Source organism: Lactuca virosa, chromosome 8 (assembly GCF_052849685.1).
Source record: "Lactuca virosa cultivar CGN04683 chromosome 8, Lactuca_virosa_CGN04683_v6, whole genome shotgun sequence".
Classification (NCBI taxonomy): domain Eukaryota; kingdom Viridiplantae; phylum Streptophyta; class Magnoliopsida; order Asterales; family Asteraceae; genus Lactuca; species Lactuca virosa.
In genome coordinates, this window is record NC_136433.1 from 4,651,096 (window position 1) to 4,670,562 (window position 19,467).

Sequence of the window (19,467 nt, forward strand, 5' to 3'; positions counted from 1 at the left end):
CTAAACTAATATCGTCCTTTAGCCCAACGCTCCTAGCGTGCTTCAAATGCTTGACCCTACTCAGTCCCTTCGTAAGGGGATCTGCTGGGTTATCTTCTGACGATACCCTCTTCACAACGAGGAGTCCCTCTTCTACCCGATGTCTAATAAAATGGTATTTCCTGTCGATATGTCGAGATCTGCCATGATCCCTTGGTTCCTTGGTCAAGGCAACCGCTCCTTCATTATCATAGAAAATTTCCATGGGCTCCTTTATGGATGGCATAACTCCAAGGTCTCCTATGAAGTTCTTCAACCATATAGCCTCCTTTGACGCCTTGCTTGCCGCAATGTACTCTGATTCGCACGTTGAATCAAATACGGTCTCTTGCGTGGAACTTTTCCAAGTCACTGCTCCTCCATTCAGGGTAAAGACCCAGCCTGACTGCGATCGGTAATTATCCCGATCCGTCTGAAAACTAGCGTCACTGTACCCTCGCACCCTTAAGTCATCACTCCCACCAAGGACTAGAAACCATTCCTTGGTCCTTCGTAGGTACTTAAGAATATTCTTGACAACAATCCAATGCGCTCTACCAGGGTTCCCTTGATATCTACTGACCATGCTCAAAGCGAAGGCCACATCAGGGCGAGTATAGGTCATAGCGTACATAATCGAGCCAACTGCAGAAGCGTAAGGTACTCGGCTCATATCAGCTATCTCTGCCTCTGTACTCGAGCTCTGAGTCTTACTCAGTTTGGTATTGCATTGAATTAGTAACTCCCCTTTCTTGGAATTTTCCATACTAAAACGTTTTAGTACCTTTTCCAAGTACGTATCCTGACTGAGTCCTATCAGTTTCTTACTTCTGTCTCTCACTATCCTTATTCCCAGAATATACGAAGCCTCTCCGAGGTCCTTCATAGCGAAACACTTCCCAAGCCAGGACTTGACCTCCTGCAAGGTTGGGATGTCGTTTCCTATGAGCAGTATGTCATCGACATACAATACGAGGAAGCTCACTATACTCCCATTGGCCTTGACATACACACATGACTCATCTTCGCTTCGCAGAAAACCAAACTCTTTGACCTTCTCGTCAAAACAAAGATTCCATCTGCGAGATGCTTGCTTTAATCCATAAATGGATTTTTCAAGCTTGCACACCCTATTGGGATGCTTCGCATCGACAAAACCCTTTGGCTGATTCATGTAAACATCCTTAGCCAACTTCCCATTTAGGAAAGCGGTTTTTACGTCCATTTTCCAAATTTCATAATCATGAAACGCAGCTATTGCGAGCATTACCCTAATAGACTTTATCTTTGCAACTGGTGAGAAGGTCTCATCATAGTCAACTCCATGAGTTTGAGTAAAGCCCTTCGCGACTAATCGCGCTTTATAAGTGTGCACTTTCCCATCCATGTCTGTCTTCTTCTTGAAGATCCACTTACACCCGACCGTCTTACGACCTGGTACATTATCAACCAAATTCCAAACTTGGTTGTCATACATGGACTGAATCTCGCTGTCCATTGCCTCTTTCCATTTAGCAGACTCTGGGCCTGCCATGGCTTCCTTATAGCTAATTGGTTCGTCCAGATTTACTAGTGTACTATCACTAATAAACGTATCCCCGTCAGTAGTAATATGGAAACCATAAAACTGGGGTGGAACACTAACTCTATTGGAACGTCTAAGAGGTAAGGACTGGTCAATTGGTTCAATAGGAGTTTCCTCCTCAGGTTGAGCGCCAGTGCCAGAGGTTCCTTCATCTCCTGACTCTTGAATCTCTTCAAGGTCAATCTGACTCCCACTGTCTCCTTGACTTATGAGTTCTCTCTCTCTGAAAACTCCTCTCCTAGCAACAAAGACAACATTGTCACTTGGTCTATAGAAGAGATAGCCAAAAGACTTCTGTGGATAGCTGATGAAATAACACTTATCACTACGAGGTTCTAGTTTGTCGTGAGTCTCTCGTCTTACGAAAGCTTCACAACCCCAAACCTTGACATGTGCTAACGAGGGAGCTTTCCCTGTCCACATCTCGTGAGGTGTCTTGGCAACCTTCTTGGTGGGAGCTAAGTTGAGGATATGGGCGGCAGTCTCTAAGGCATACCCCCATAATGAGATTGGTAACGAAACACGACTCATCATAGAACGAACCATGTCCAACAAGGTTCGATTACGTCTCTCAGCCACACCATTCAATTGTGGCGTTCTAGGAGGCGTCAATTGCGAAACTATTCCACATTCTTTTAGATAGTCGTGAAACTCAAGACTTAGGTACTCTCCTCCTCGATCAGATCGAAGCATCTTGATTTTCCTGCCCAGCTGATTCTCCACTTCATTCTTAAACTCTTTGATTTTTTCAAAAGTTTCTGACTTCTGCTTGATTAAGTAGATATATCCATATCTGCTATAATCATCTGTAAAAGTCACGTAGAAGCGACAAGCGTCCCTTGTGGTGGATCTAAAGGGTCCACATACATCTGTATGTATGAGATCCAATACACCCTCACCCCTTTCACATGTGCCAGTAAAGGGTGACTTGGTCATCTTCCCAAGTAAACAAGATTCACACACGTCATCGTCCCTAAGGTCGAATGACTCCAAGACTCCATCCTTTTGGAGTTGGGCTATGCGTTTCTTGTTAACATGGCCAAGGCGACAATGCCACAAGCATGCTTTTTCCAAACTTGTGGACAAATCAATATTCAAAACATCATTTCCTAAATTATCTATAATTAACACAGATTCATAAATCCCATTACAATGTAATGCATTGAAATAAAAGACACCATTCAAATAAGCATTAATAGAACCATTACTATTATCAAACGAATATCTGAAACCTTGTCTAAACAATCCATGAAAAGAAATGATGTTCCTTGCCATATCTGGCGAATAGCAATAATTATTTAAATCTAGTCCTAACCCATTACTCAACACTAAGGAATAAACTCCGATCTTGGTTACTGGTGAAGACTTCTTGTTTCCCATGATCAAGTTTATCCTTCCATGCTCCACTTCCCTACTTTCTCTTAGCCCCTGCAAATCAGAACAAATGTGGTAACCACATCCAATATCAAGGAACCATGAAGTAGCAAGTGATGAGTTATTAGATTTAATTAAATACATACCTGCAAAGGCGGGCTTTATCTTCCCATCCTTAATATCCTGCAGATATTTAGGGCAGCTTCGTTTCCAGTGGCCCTTCTGGTGGCAATAGAAGCACTCTGCTTCCTTGGGGTCAGACGAGGGCTTAACAGAACCTGCTTTGGTCCCACTAGAAGAGGAACCATCTTGGGTCTTACCCTTATGGTGGCTCTTAGAAGGAGCCTTCCTCTTCTTTCCCTTTCCTTGGCCAATTGCCAACACAGGAGCAACTACAGTAGAGGATGATGCAATAGATTTGTCCTTGAGGTTGCTCTCAGCTGTCCTCAGGAGCCCTTGAAGTTTACTCAGGGTGACCTCTTCCTTGTTCATGTGGTAGGACATTCTGAACTGGTTGTAGAAGGAAGGCAAAGAGTGGATGATGATGTCGATAGCCAAATCGTAATCAAACTTAACATTAAGTTTGAGAAGACGATCAACATACCTTTTCATTCTTTGCAAATGAGCAGTTAGGGATTCTCCACTCCCCATCCTAGCGGTGATCATGTTGGTAATGATCTCATAGCGCTCTTGCCTCGCGCTCTGGTGGTACCTGTCCAGCAAATCTTGGTGCATCTCATATGGATACATGTCCTCATAGGACTTTTGGAGTTCGAGGTTCATGGTGGCCAACATGATGCAATGAACTTTCGTCGCATCACGCTCGTGGGCCTCAAAGGCGACCATCTCTTCAGGAGTAGCTTCTTCTGGGTTGATCTTTTCTAGTTTCTCGTCGAGGACATATTCTTTGTCCTCGTAGCGAGTTATCATGCGAATGTATCTCATCCACTCGTTGAAGTTCGAGCCATCAAATGTCACCTTTTGACACAGGTTCATCAACAAGAATGACCCAGAAGTGTTGTTGTTTGCGTTTGCGTTAGACATCTGAAATAGAAAGAAACAAAGTTTGATTAGAAATGAATCCCCAATTAAACACCCAAATGAGAAATTAGGGCTAGGATCCAACAACATTATTTACAACTTAGAAAAGGGATGCCGTAATCTAAAAGTAAATAATTTGATGGTAAGTGAATTACGATTCACTAATTTTCACCATGAAAAACGAAATAGAGATTAAGTCTTAGATGTATTTGAAAATCCTAGATTTCCTTTTGAGATTCATTGAACATTTCAATGGCATGTTTAAATCTCGATATGCACTTCAAATTTGCGACTGGGATGCCGAGGATCGCAAACAAGTTGTGAATAACCATGCGAATCAACATGGTGCACCCATTGTCTTTATCACCTAATCAATGTGCCGGTTAGCCACGCACACTCCATTGATCTATGATAAACATCGAGTCACCCTTTGTCACCAATGTCAATCCCAAATTAGTGTGCCGGTTAGCCACGCACGCTCCACTAACGTTTGACAAGGGTACAAAGTGTAATTCCATGGAATAACATCAATTTTTTCACATTTTACCCTAAAGTAACTAAGATTGGGAATTTGAAAAACATTGTAGTTACTTTGCAATATTCATTATACTTATAATGAGGAATTAAGTGCCCTATCCTATCCGTTCGACTAACGACCCTCCACCAGTCAAGCAAGCGGTGATGTGAGTGTACATCCATTAAGCGCCATTTTATAGGCAGCAACCTTAGACCCACCTTATAGACTGGCTTCGTGAATGAGGCCTACTAGCGACAAGAATAGCTTATTCTTATACATATATATTAATTAATCTTGTAATAATATAATAGTATAGGGTTGGATTTTAAACTTGTAAAATTCTAAGGGTTTGAAATTTAAATCATTCAAAATTAAACTTTTAATCACAAAATTTAAATTTCAAAACTTGAGGACAAGTTTTGAACTTTTCAAAACACAAGGGATCAAATAACAAATAATATAAATCAAACAATTAATTTAGTGATTATCTATATTTGACCTAATGAAGTAGTTTTGATCTAACGCCCTTAATGAATTAGTTTTGATCTAACGCTCCGCTTTTAGTTTTCGGGTTCTCAGGAAACTATGAGTTCTCAACCGATCTCAACCCTATATATATATATATATATATATATATATATATATATATATATATATATATATATATATATATATATTCCACACGTTTAGTTATTCACAGATAAAAATATGAAAAAAAAAGTGAAAAAAATTAAAAAATATTTTCCATTATTTTCATCATTTTTTATATCCAAAAAAAGTTTGAAAAAATAAAAAAAACAGAAAAATAAAAACAATCCATGTCACCATGAAAATTCATTCAATATTCTAACAAAATATTCTATTAGAATATTACTCATATATGTATGTATATGTGTATTATTCGAATATTGTAATTTATAACTATTTTTCGGAAATTTTAGAATGTTCTAATAGAATATTACATGTATTATTCTAGTCTCGTATGTTTAGAATTTTTGCTTTGTTGAAGTATATTTTTTTTTTAATTTTTTTAAATTTTAAAACACAAAAAAAAAAATTATTTTTTCGTCATTTTTTATTCTATAAGAATATTACTTATATATGCATGTATATGTGTATTATTCTACTAGAATATGATAATTTATAATCTTTTTGGAAATTTTAGAATATTCTAACAGAATATTACATATATTATTCTAATATCATCTCTTTAGAATTTTTGCCTTGCTGACATGGTTATATATATATATATATATATATATATATATATATATATATATATATATATATATATATATTGATGGGTTTTATACATAAGAACAATCCTATGTGCTCATACAAACCCTAATGTTTGGATCTAGGTTTCTCTATTGTATATGCAATGAATCCAAGACTTACAAACCCTAGTCTAGCATACAAAATATCATAATTAACATATAACATCAGATCTAGATGTTTACCTCTTCAAATAGTAGCTTGAATCTTCTTCTCTTGAGCTTAGAATCACAATTGTAATTCCTCTAATGGATCACAAACACCACACAAGCAAGAAGGCAATTATGAGAGAGGAGAGACAATGCTAAAATCGGCCCTAGGGTTTCTCTTGGGAACAAGTGGCCGAAAATTGCATGCAAGGGTCTCTATTTATACTATAGGCTGCTAGGGTTTCAGTCTAAACCCTAATGGACAACTTAATGACCAAGCAGCCCAAGGAACCTTCTGGAATAGGGCCCTTGGACGAAAATATGATGATCCTTCATCATAATTTCGTTCCCCCTTAGTCCATTAGGTTTCCTAGCCCAAAACTCAACTATCACACACTTGACAGTTTAAGCCCCTTTATTTAATTAATCTCTTTTAGTCACCAAATTAATTCCTAATTAATTTATGACTAATACTAATTAAATAAATATGATTTCTCCTTTAAAATATTATTCTTATAATATATTAATAAACCATAATATCCTCTCTCTTTCCTGAAATTACCTTGTCAAGTTGCTTTGGTGAAGGCAACCCAAAAGGACCATGCATAACCGGGTCAAGTATATACCAAATATTGGTACGGGCTTAGACACTAATGTTAATATATGAATTTAGATATTTTTAGATTTTTTGCGTCAAATTCACAATGTGAATCCGGATTCACACGGTGAATCCGAAAAATATTTTTCACATTCACAATGTTAATATATGAATTTAGATATTTTTAGATTTTTTTCGTTAAAGAATAAGCTCTAGAAATTGAAAAAAAGATTTGGTTCCTTGAAGAACCAATAATTATGGTTCTTTATTGAACTTTTCCCTATATATATATATATATATATATATATATATATATATATATATATATATATATATATTGAAGCTTTTCACAATTTATTAGGATAATTTAGATTCACAAACCTTTTTGGTTGCACCATATCAAAGTTGTTAAGGCGGCCATTTGAGAAGATTGCGTTGACATCCATTTTCCATATCTTATAGATTATGGTAATCAGTAACCTAATAGCTTTAATGCTCACTGTTGGGGAAAACGTTTCCTTATAATCTATACCACGTGTCTATGCACAACATATCATTATAATTTGGATTTAAGGGTATGTACTTTACTGAACATGTTGGGTTTCTTCGTAACAGTTTGCATTTAACAAGCATGATGTGGGGTGGAAGATCAATCACGTTCTAAATTTGGTTATCCTCCATGGACTACATAGTAACATTCTTGGCTTCTAACTCTTTATCATATTATGAATCTAACATAGCTTCATGGTAGCTAGTGGGTTTGCAATGATCCCCTAATTCTTCATCAATCATGAGAAATCCATATTACTTTGGTTGTTGAGACACACTATTAGATTTATGAATGGTTTGTGTTTCTTGTGGTGCCTCTATAATAATTGGTATGGGTTCATCATACTATTCATTAGTACTTTCAGAATGTAACGTCTCAAAAACCCAGAACCAAAAATTTTATTTTTATATTAAATAAACATCAACCATACGTGATAATAAAACCCATAAGAAAGTCATAGTGTATCAGTAATCATCCAAAATACATAAGAGTCAATAAAGCGGAAAAATCATGGTGTGTGTGCCATGCGATCATCCCGAGCTCTTCCCCTTCAAACCGGAAGTACTTGAAACATAAACTGAAAACTATAAGCACAAATCTTAGTGAGTTCCCCAAAATACCTCATACCATACATATCATGCATACTGTAACATCCATCTTTGTCTCAAGTATCATCACCACGCCCTAACAATATACATAAGCATGGCGAGTGCTCAATCCTTACTCCTAGAGGAAGGCTAAATATCTCATAACCGGCCGACTGACCCCACACAACTCACCCATGAAACTTCCACCAACCCTGCAACACTCGTGTATGCTAGTCATACATAACGCTGGACCCTATATACATTCGAATATCTGATCCTACCCTAAGCCCTTCATCAAACAAGAACAGGAAATAAGGCCAAACAAAACATTCTCAGGCTATAAGATCCTAATTATGTACAACTATAATGCATACGCTAAGCAACTATAGTAATGATGTCAATTTCATACAAGGAAAACCCTAGGCTATCAGGCATCATATAATCAGGCAATTCTATCATGCAATTCCTGAGGATCCCTAGCCTAGAACTAGCATGTTGTTCTAACATATCATAATATCAAATATCCGTATGGTATTTTGGGGTCTACTTACTGGCTCCGGCTGATCGTACACTCTACATCCTCCTTTAGTCTTTTGAAAACCATTTTGAAAACCTTTTTCCTAAGTTTGAGACTGGATTCACACGGGTGTTCCTCCAATTCACTCAAAATAAGGCTCTGATACCAACTTGTAACATCTAATAAATTCATAAAAATTTAAAACTTTTTTAAACATTCAAAAACCATTATTTATTACAAAATGTTTTCAAAATAGTTTCATATCAGAGTATCCCAAAAACCAAATCATAAAATGCGAGGAGATGCACGATCACGCCTTCACCTTCCCGTGATCATCCGAAGTACCTGAAACAAAATCCAAAACTATAAGCCCGAAGCTTAGTGAGTTCCCCCAAAATACCAACGCCATACAAACCGTAACCATATCATAATAAACATCATGCATATGCAGTCTACAGTATGACTGGACCGCCCTCACCGGGACTTCAGTCTATCTGGCCCACTATCAGAACCTTCAACATGTCTGGTCTGCCCTACCGGGCCTTCAGCCTGTCTGGACCGTTCTTCGGGCCTGCGGCCTAACTAGTATCCCCCATTGGGCCTACAGTCTATCCGGGCCGCCTTGGGTATGTTGGCCTACATCACAAAGCAGGTCCGCCTCAACCCACCCCCAAGCATACAATCAACACATAGATAAAAATGCTAGCATGTAAAAACAGTCAAACCGATCTAACAGATCACTAATCATAGCATCATCCTATATACCAGGATATCGAACTAACAGGTCACTAACATATCATCATCCTGTATACCAGGATACCGACCTAACAATGCATATCATCATGCAATAACCAGGATAACAATCCAATAAGGGCCGACATTGGTGCCTTCGACCCTATTAGTATAGTGAGGACAACTCACTTCACAATGTCGATCAGAACTGAAATATCAAACTCCGGAGACACGACTCCAAACACCAACACGTACAACCACTATTGATCCAATTCCATAAATTCCCAAATTACCAAAATATCCTCAAAAGTCAAACTGGTCAACCCTTGGTCAAAGTCAAAGTCAACAGTCAAGGTCAACAATCCATGTTGACCCAACTTGTCGAGTGCAGCTTACAGACTCGTCGAGTTCCTTCAGAACTCGGAAAGTCGTGAAAACCCCAATCAACTCGCCGAGTCACCAAGTAACTCGTCGAGTCCATGCATTATCCAGAATATCAGGAAAAACGCTAACCAACTCGTCGAGTCATCTCGTTAACTTGCCGGGTTCATGCAGAATCCAGAAAGCGGGAAACCCTCATCCAACTCGTCGAGTTCCTTCATTTCTTTTCTCCTCCAGACGTTTTTAAGCGAAACCAAGACTCCAAACTGAAGATCTAGGCTCTTAGGTTGCAGTTACCATGTAAAGTTGCTAACTGTACGTGCATGGAAGGCTTTAAGAAGCTAAAACACTCAAAACTAGCCTTAGGAAGAGGTTTAGGACATGGAAAAGGGCTAGGGCTAGATAAAGTCGAAAACTTTATGTTCATGAGGGCCTAGAGGAGTCCAGATCTGAGACCACATTCTCATGACAAGCTCAAACCCGGGAATGACCCCCTTTTGCACCAAAAATGGCCATATACTAACATAAGAAGAGATCTAAGAAATGGAAAGCCAAGGTAAAGACTTTTTACCTTCAACCGGATGCCAACACGATGTAGATGTTGGATCTACAAGCTTCTTCTCGTTCCAAGCCTCTAAATCTTCAAGCCTCTTCAAGAAATGCACCAAACACACACTTTTAGCCTCACACACACTCAAACTAGGGTTAGATCGATTAGGGTTTGCTTCTGGACGTGAAAAGTGGCAAGGGTGGCTGGGGGAAAGGACTTAAGGCCCTTTAAATAGGGTGCAAACCCTAAAAATTAGGGTTTTCATGCACAACCTCTACTCGTCGAGTTGGGGTCCTCCAACTCGTCGAGTAGGTTCCATAAACCACGCAGGATGATCAGTGTCTACACGATGAGCTGGGGTAGCCAACTCGTCGAGTAGGTCTATAATTATGAATATAAAAGATTTAAAATTTATACCTGGGGGTCGGGGCGTTACACATTCATACATACGTCGGACCCCGCCCTGTACATCCATCAGGCCCCATCCAGTATACATAAAAACGCATACAAAACATGCAAGAGTCACACAAACATCTAGCAAACTAATAACCATAATCCATGAGCCGACATTGGTGCCTTCGACCCGCTAAACACTCGGAGGAGACTCACCTTAATCTGCTGAAAAATCAGATAAATGCTCAGGCTGCGGATACGAAGACTCCTCGCACTAAATACATACAAGTTACCTTAATTAGAATTTAAGGTATCTAATCAATATCAAGGGCCTAAATAGTCAACCTTCTCTCCCTTAGGGTAAAAAACCATTTTACCCTTTCAAGTTCAAACCTTACGAAATATGCCCTATAACCAAGATGACCAGAATCAATCCCATACAATGAGTTAACCTGCTAGATCAATCAATAATCCCAAAACCAAGCCTTACGTCGTGTCGAATACTTGGTTATGTCGTGAGAGTCACCCAGTCCGATTCCAAAAACTCTCTCCTGACTCGGACAACTCAACAAGGGATGGGTTTTTCATGTCTCACGTTGTGAGAATTGGTCTGAAGCCAAAACCAAAGTTACAATGCTCTTAATCCATTCAGCCTTCAAACTCAACACTTATAGAAGCTTAAGGGGACCCTAATGGTCCATAAAAATGCTTGCTTTATGGACATGCATGCACCATGCATGTCCCCACACCATTTTAGGTCAAACGTAGAAATATGGCCTCAAGTTCTCATGCATGCTTCTAATACTTCACCAACTTCCATATCTAGATGATATGAGACTCAAAAGACCATTTGGAATCATAAAGTTTCTAACTTTATGGATCTTCTTCACTCCAACTAGTTATAACTTAATGAAATGGGACCAAAAAACCTAGATCTAGCCATGAAAGGAAATAAAGTTTGAGTCTTGGTACTTACAAGGGGTCTAAGAGGAAAAGAGCTGATGATAATGATGTTTCGTTGCAAATTCCACCACAATGATATTTCTTTCTCTTTTTTTCCCCTTCTTTAAGCAAGCGACACCAAGAATGACCAAGGATCTCAAAGAGGGTCAAAATCAGGGTTTCCAGGAGGCTTAGAGGGTGAGAGAGGTTGAGGATGTGCAACTCTAGCCTCTCATTCCCTTAAATACTCACAATATTAGGGTTTTGGGTCATCAGGTCATTCTCACGTCGTGAGAATGTATGCCTCATGTCGTGAGACTCAAAAGGATGCGGATCAACTGGTCAACTATTACTCACGATGTGACCATCATATCTCACGTCGTGACCCTCTTCCAAAATCTATAAATTCACGGAATTAAGTACCTCAAGGATATGGATGTTATAATTCTCCCCCACTTGAATCAGAATTTATCCTTGAAGTCCACTATATCAAACAACTCGGGGTAATGCTCTCTCATCTCGACTTCTGGTTCCCACGTCCATTATGAACCCTTTCGGTGCTGCCACTACACCTTCACGAGGTCTAACACCTTGTTTCGCAAAGTCTTCGTCCTCATGTCTAGGATCACCAGTGGTCTCTATATATAATTCAGACGATCATCCACCTGAATGTCCTCCAATGGAACTACTGCATAATCATCAAACCAAGTACTTCCGCAGCTGAGAGACATGAAACAAGGTGTGACCATCATATCTCACGTCGTGACCCTCTTCCAAAATCTATAAATTCACGGAATTAAGTACCTCAAGGATATGGATGTTACAATTCTCCCCCACTTGAATCAGAATTTGTCCTTGAAGTCTACTATATCAAACAACTCGGGGTAATGCTCTCTCATCTCGACTTCTGGTTCCCACGTCCATTATGAACCCTTTCGGTGCTGCCACTACACCTTCACGAGGTCTAACACCTTGTTTCGCAAAGTCTTCGTCCTCATGTATAGGATCACCAGTGGTCTCTATATATAATTCAGACGATCATCCACCTGAATGTCCTCCAATGGAACCACTGTAGAATCATCAAACCAAGTACTTCCGTAACTGAGAGACATGAAACATGCTATGAATCTGACTGAGCTCCTCTGGTAGATCCAAACGATACGCAACCCTGCCCACCCGAGCTAATACCCTAAAAGTACCAATATACCTGGGGCCCAACTTACCCCTATTACTGAATCGAATGACACCTTTCCCAGCTGACACCATCAAGAGTACCGTATCTCCAACCTAAAACTCCAAATCTGACCGGCGTTTGTCTACGTAGCTCTTCTGTCGACACTGTGTTGTCTGAAGTCTGCCGCAGACCTACTGAATCAATTCCGTTGTCTTGAGTACCACTTCGGTACTCCCTATGACCCGCTGTCCGACCTCTCCCCAACATATCTAGGTCCTAGACTTCCTCCCATAGAGCATCTCAAAAGGAGGTCGATCAATGTTGGCATGATAACTATTGTTATACGAAAATTCCACCAAAGGAAGATGTGTATCCCAGATGCCGCCAAAATCCATAACACAAGCCCACAACATATCTTCCAAAGTCTGGATAGTCCGCTCACTCTGCGGGTAGAAAGCCGTATTGAAATGCAGACGAGTACCAAACTTTTCGTGGAACCTCTTCCAGAACCTGGAAGTAAACCGAACATACCTATCAGAGACCACAGAAACCGGCACCCCATGACGTGTCACCACCTCCCGAATGTAGATATCGGCCAACTTCTCCGCCGAAATGTTCTCCTAGATCTGAATACGATGCACGCTCTTGGTCAATCGATCCACGATGACCCATATAGAATCCACTCCGCACGCTGTCCTAGGCAATTTGGTGATAAAAATCCATCATAATCTCCTCCAATTTATAAATGGGGACTTCCAACGGCTCCATGTTGTCGTGGAGTCACTGATGCTCGGCCTTGACTTTTCTGCAAGTCAAGCACCTCTCCACATACTAGGCCACATCTTGCTTCATACATGGCCACCAATAATCGGGCCAAAGATCTCTAGACATCTTTGTCGCTCCGGGATGAATAGAGAATCTCGACTTGTGCGCTTCCTCCATCAAAAACTGATGTGTACCGCCCCAATATGGAATCCACACCCTCCTATGAAGGGTCAATAACCCCCTACTATTATAATCAAAGGAAGCCACCTGACCCACTATGTGCTCACTCTGTTGTTGCTCTTCCTTCATATCCTAAACTTGAGCCACTCGAATCTGCTCAAGAAGTGGGGTAATCACCGTCATCCTCAAACACACATCCCTGATTGGGATGTCACCAAATCTTGTGGTCCGTGTAAATAGTACAATGAACCCTATAGAGGTAATGTCGCCAAATCTTGAAGGCGAACACCACAGACCCTAACTCCAAATTGTGTGTAGGATAATTCGCCTCATGAGGCTTCGGTTGCCTCAAAGTGTAAGCGATCACATGAACCCACTATATCAATACTGCACCTAAACCCGTGATCGACACATCATAATATACCATAAAGTCCTTAACGCCCTATGGCAGGATCAGAATTGGTGCCTCACACAATTTCTGCCTTAGAGACTCAAAAGCTGCCTGCTGCTCACGCCCCTAATGAAAAGTGACAGTCTTTTTCGTCAACTTGGTCAAAGGAACCACTATCTTGGAGAAATCCTGAATGAATCTCCGGTAGTAACCTGCCAATCCAAGGAAACTATGAATCTCAGATGGAGACCTTGGAACCTCCCACTTCATCACCGCCTCAATCTTGGACGGATTGACCAGAATACCGTTCTGGTTGACAAGGTGCCCCAGAAACTACACCTCACGCAACCAAAACTCATAGTTGGTGAACTTCACATACAACCTCTCCCTCATCAGGGTCTCTAATACCTCTCTCAGAGGCTCCTCATGCTGCTCCTGGGTCTTGGAACAGATCAGGATGTCATCAATAAACACAATCATAGACCGATCCATCATAGGCCTGCATACGTGATTCATGAGGTCCATGAATGCGGCTGGAGCATTGGTGAGCCCGAAGGGCATCACCACAAACTCTTAATGACCATAATGAGTGCAGAAGGCCGTCTTATGTGTATCCTCATCTCTGACCCTCATCTGATGATAAACCGAACGCAGATCAATCTTGGAAAACCAAGATGCACCCCGGAGCTGGTCAAATAAACTATCTATCTTCGGGAGCTGATAACGGTTCTTCACTGTTAGCTTATTCAGCTCCTGGTAGTCAATACACATCCAATGCAACCTATCCCTCTTCTTCACAAACAAGATCGATGCTCCCCATGGTGAATTACATGGCCGAATAAACCCATTGTCTAATAGATCTTGCAGCTATGTAGAAAACTCCTGCATCTCTGGTGGTGCTAATCGATAAGGTGCTTTGGCTATCGGAGCCGCACCAGGAACTAAGTTAATCCCAAACTCCACCTGCCTCTCCAGAAGCACACCAGGAAAATCCTCGGGGAACACATTCGGGTACTCCCGGACTACTGGTACATCGTCCATATCCACCTAACCCTTCTCCCGGGTATCCATCAGGTAAGTAAAAAATCAAGAACAACCCTGCTGAATATAGCGTCTGTCCCTAACTGCTGAACAGAAGGTCAGCCCACACTGAACACCCTATCCCTGAAGCACTAACTCTCTCCCACTTGGGGTCTAAATACGTACCAACTGATGCTCGCAATCAATCATTGCCCCATTTGGGCTCAAACAATCCATCTCTACAATGACGTTGCTCTCACGCAGATGAATGGGAACCAAATCAATCGAGTACCGCACACTAAGCAACTCTAATATACATCCCCAGTGAACCCTCGATACCCACACAGGATGATCATCAACAATCTCAACCTCTAATGGATAATCCAACTCCCCCAGAGTATCAACAAACCTCTTGTTGAGTGCAAGAGATACAAAGGATCAGGTAGCACCTGAATCAAATAAGACCAGAGAAAAGATACCGTTCACAAGGAAAGAACCTATAAGCAAAACACAAATATAAGCAGGAAAAATCAAAATAAATAAAGAGATTAGAAGAAATACATACCCCGTCACCACATCTAGTGCCGCACGAGCCGCCTTGGTTGCCAGCTAAAATGCCCTGCTCCTCACAATAGGCGCCTCCCTCTTACCCTGATGGCCATCTATAATCCGCAAGGTCGCCGGAGTGGGTACCGCAACTGGTCCTCCCGCTGCTAGACTCAGACAATTGGCCTTCTTATGTCCCCTCTGATTACAGTGGAAGCAAATCATATCAGATACCTGGGTGGTGGTGGTGGCAGTGCAATCCCTACCGATGTGACCCGTCCTGCTACACTTAAAGTAGCCAAAACTACCCACCCTACAAGCTCCCTCATGCGTCTTGCCGCAACGGCCCCAACCCTAATGGCCCCTCGATCTCAAATCAAATACCTTGGCCTCTTGCCCGAATCATTTGAACTCTGAACCTGATCTGGCTTCCTATTCTTTTCCATCTTCAGGTCAATCTGCATCTCTCTGGCTTTTTCCACCATATCATCCAATGTATTACAACTCGATATACTCACAAACTGTCTGATGTTGCTCCTCAGCATATCGTGATATCTCGCTTTCTTCATCTTATTGTCCGTTTCATACTACGAAGCCAATAATGCCCTCTCATGGAACATAGTGGTGATCTCTGCCACCGTCTCAATAGTCTGGCGAAGGTCCTAAAACTCCCTCGCCAACTATTGGACCTCAATCACCGGTGCAAACTCAGCCCGAAACCTCGTCACGAAATCCTCCCAAGTCATCGATTCAATCTCCTCGCCTCCCAAGGCGTGCCCAACCTCCTCCCACCAGTCTCGAGCTCTATATTTCAGAAGACAGGAAGCCAGTCTGACCTTTGCCTCTTCAGGGAAACAACTAGTACGGAAGGCATTAGTGACATCTTCTAACCAACATATGCTCACAATCGGGTCCTTCTTCTCGAAGAACTATGGAGCTCCACATGCCCGGAACTCACAGAAAGTCAAAGTGCGAGTTCCCATCATCACCACCATCTCAGAATGAAAAGCACCCAAGCGCTCATCAAGAATCTCCATGATACCCTCCTTGATCGTACCGAAGATCACAAAAGTCTGCTCAAGAATACTGCGGGTAATCTCTGATGAAATGAACTCTCGCATTTGATCATCCATATATCTGACCCCACAGCCTGAACCCGAACCATTGCCAAAACCTCCTCGTGTGACCACCATACTAAAAATAGACCATTCTAACCAACAATATATATATATATATATATATATATATATATATATATATATATATATATATTCAAAGAATTCCACATTCTACTTGCTTCCTGGTGTCATCGTGACTTTCGTTGACTCGAGTACAGATCCTCTACTTCATGTAGTACGAGCCCATACTACCTTCCACATCTATCCGTACTTTACTCAAGAATTGCTCCGAATCCCCCAAGTTGCTTTTCTATCAATCCAAACAATCGTTATCAAAACAAGGGTCTCAACACCGGATCACCTCCTTGGTTTTCCTAGGACTACCCCCACACCATTCTCCGCTATCAGCTGCAAAAGGAACTCCCCCTAACACCCTCTAACTAGCTTACAAATGCCATTACATACCACCGACACTAGATAATTCTTCGAATGAAAGGTGTCACACTACAATGGTTGGACAAAAACAAGAGCTGCACAATAGAGTTAAACCTTCTAAAATTATCTAATCACAGTAATATGTAACTTAGCGTATTCGCTTACTAGTTAGCTGATGTTAATGGGAACTCCTAAAAGCACAAATCAAGCAGCATTTGAGCATTGAGTAATCGGAATCAAAGCATAACCTAAACATGCCATCCTTTCACTGACTGATCAACACTATCATGCAAGTCGACAAGCTCATACAGTAGGCATATAAAGGCATCCATCTTAGCTTTCTATCATGCAATTATGAGGGTATCCTTAGCCCTAATCTAGCATGCAATTCACATATTCACAATTCAAAGCATAACACAAAACATGTATGAGTATTTTGGGAAAACTTACTTGAGCTCGGTTGATTGCATGCACCACATACCTTCCTTTTATAAACAATATTTCTATTATAAAACATTTATTCTTATGAAAAATCTACCAAATCCTCGGTTTGAGTTTAGGCACACCTGAGAGTATGCTCGTATCCCTCAAACAAAGGCTCTGATACCAACTTGTAACGTCCCAAAAACCCAACATCAACCATATGTGATAATCAAACCCATAAGAAAGTCATACTGTATCAATAATCACCAAAATACATCAGAGTCAATATAGTGGAAAAATAATGGCGTGTGTGCGATGTGATCATCCCGAGCTCGTCCCCTTCAAACCGGAAGTACCCGAAACATAAACTGAAAACCGTAAGCACAAAGCTTAGTGAGTTTCCCAAAATACCTCATACCATACATATCATGCATACATACATACACCGGGTCCCACCTGATATATCCATCAGGCCCCACCCGATATACATACAAACACATACAATACATGCAAGAGTCACACAGACAGGTATAAAACTAATAACCATAATCCATAAGCTGACATTAGTGCCTTCGACCCTCTAAAAACTGGGAGGAGACTCACCTCAATCTGCTGAAAAATGAGATAAATGTTCGGGTTGCTGATATGAAGGCACCTCGCACTAAATACATACAAGTTACCTTAATTATAATTTAAGGGATCTAATCAATATCAAGGGCCTAAGTAGTCAACCTTCTCTCCCTTAAGATGAGATAGCATTTTACCCTTTCAAGTCGAGACCTTACCAAACATGCTCTATAACCAAGATGAACATAATCAATCTTGAACAACGAGTCAACCTGCTAGATCGATCAGTAATACCAACACCAAGCCTCATGTCGTGTCTAAGCCTTGGCCACGTTGTGAGAGTGAGCCAGTCCGATTCCAAAGACTCGCTCCTGACTCATAAAACTCAGCAAGGGATGCGTTTCTTATGCTCACGTCGTGAGACCTCATGTTTCACGTCATGAGAATCGGTTTGAAGCCAAAACCAAAGTTACAATGTTCTTAATCCATTCAGCCTTCAAACTCAACACTTAAAGAAGCTTAAAGGGACCCTGATGGACTATAAAAATGCTTGCTATTATGGACATGCATGCACCATGCATGTCCACACACCATTTTAGGTCAAAAGTAGAAATATGGCCTCAAGTTCTCATACATGCTTCTAATACTTCACCAACTTCCATATTTGGATGATATGAGACTTAAAAGACCATTTGGAATCATATAGTTGCTAGATTTATGGATCTTCTTCACTCCAACTAGTTATAAATTAAGGAAATGGGGCCAAAAACCTTGATCTAGCCATAAATGAAATAAAGTTTGAGTCTTGGTATTTACAAGGGGTCCAACAGGAAAAGAGCTGATGATAATGATGCTTTTTTGCAAATTCCACCACAATGATACTTCTTTCTTTTTCTTTTCCTCTTCTTCAAGCAAACAAAACACCAAGAATGACCAAGGGTCTTAAAGAGGGTCGACATCAGGGTTTCCAGGAGGCTTAGAGGTTGAGAGAGGCTGAGGATGTGCAACCCTAGCCTCTCATTCCCTTAAATAACCGCAATATTAGGGTTTAGGATCATCAGGTTGTTCTCACATCGTGAGAACGTATGCCTCACGTCGTGAGACTCAAATGGATGCGGGTCAAATAGTCAAATATTACTCACGAAGTGACCATCATATCTCAAGTCGTGACCCTCTTACTAAAGCTATAAATTCACAGAATTAAGTACCTCAAGGATCTGGATGTTACACTAAAGGTGCTATATTTTGTACTTTTTGAATTTTGTCAAGATATACGTTTCTACCACTTGCTTCTTGTAACATGATACTTATCTTTATAAACTCAACACTCCGAGGAACAACTATTTTGTTTTTGATATTGTTGTACAATCAAGGGCATGCTTAAGGATGAGCATAAGCAGTAAACCAACCACATTATCCAGATCTAGAACCGGTTATACTGGCTCCTAAATCTTTGGAAACCGGTTCTAGTTATGGATATCTGATTTCTTAATTTACAAATAAGAAAATGGTATGTTCCAAACTAAAAAAAGTAACGCATCATAAAATTTAGGGATAATTGACACTGTAGCACAACGAATTTTGACTTTGTCCCAGATTGGCCACTCAATTTTTTTTTGTGCAATTAGTCCCCCAACTT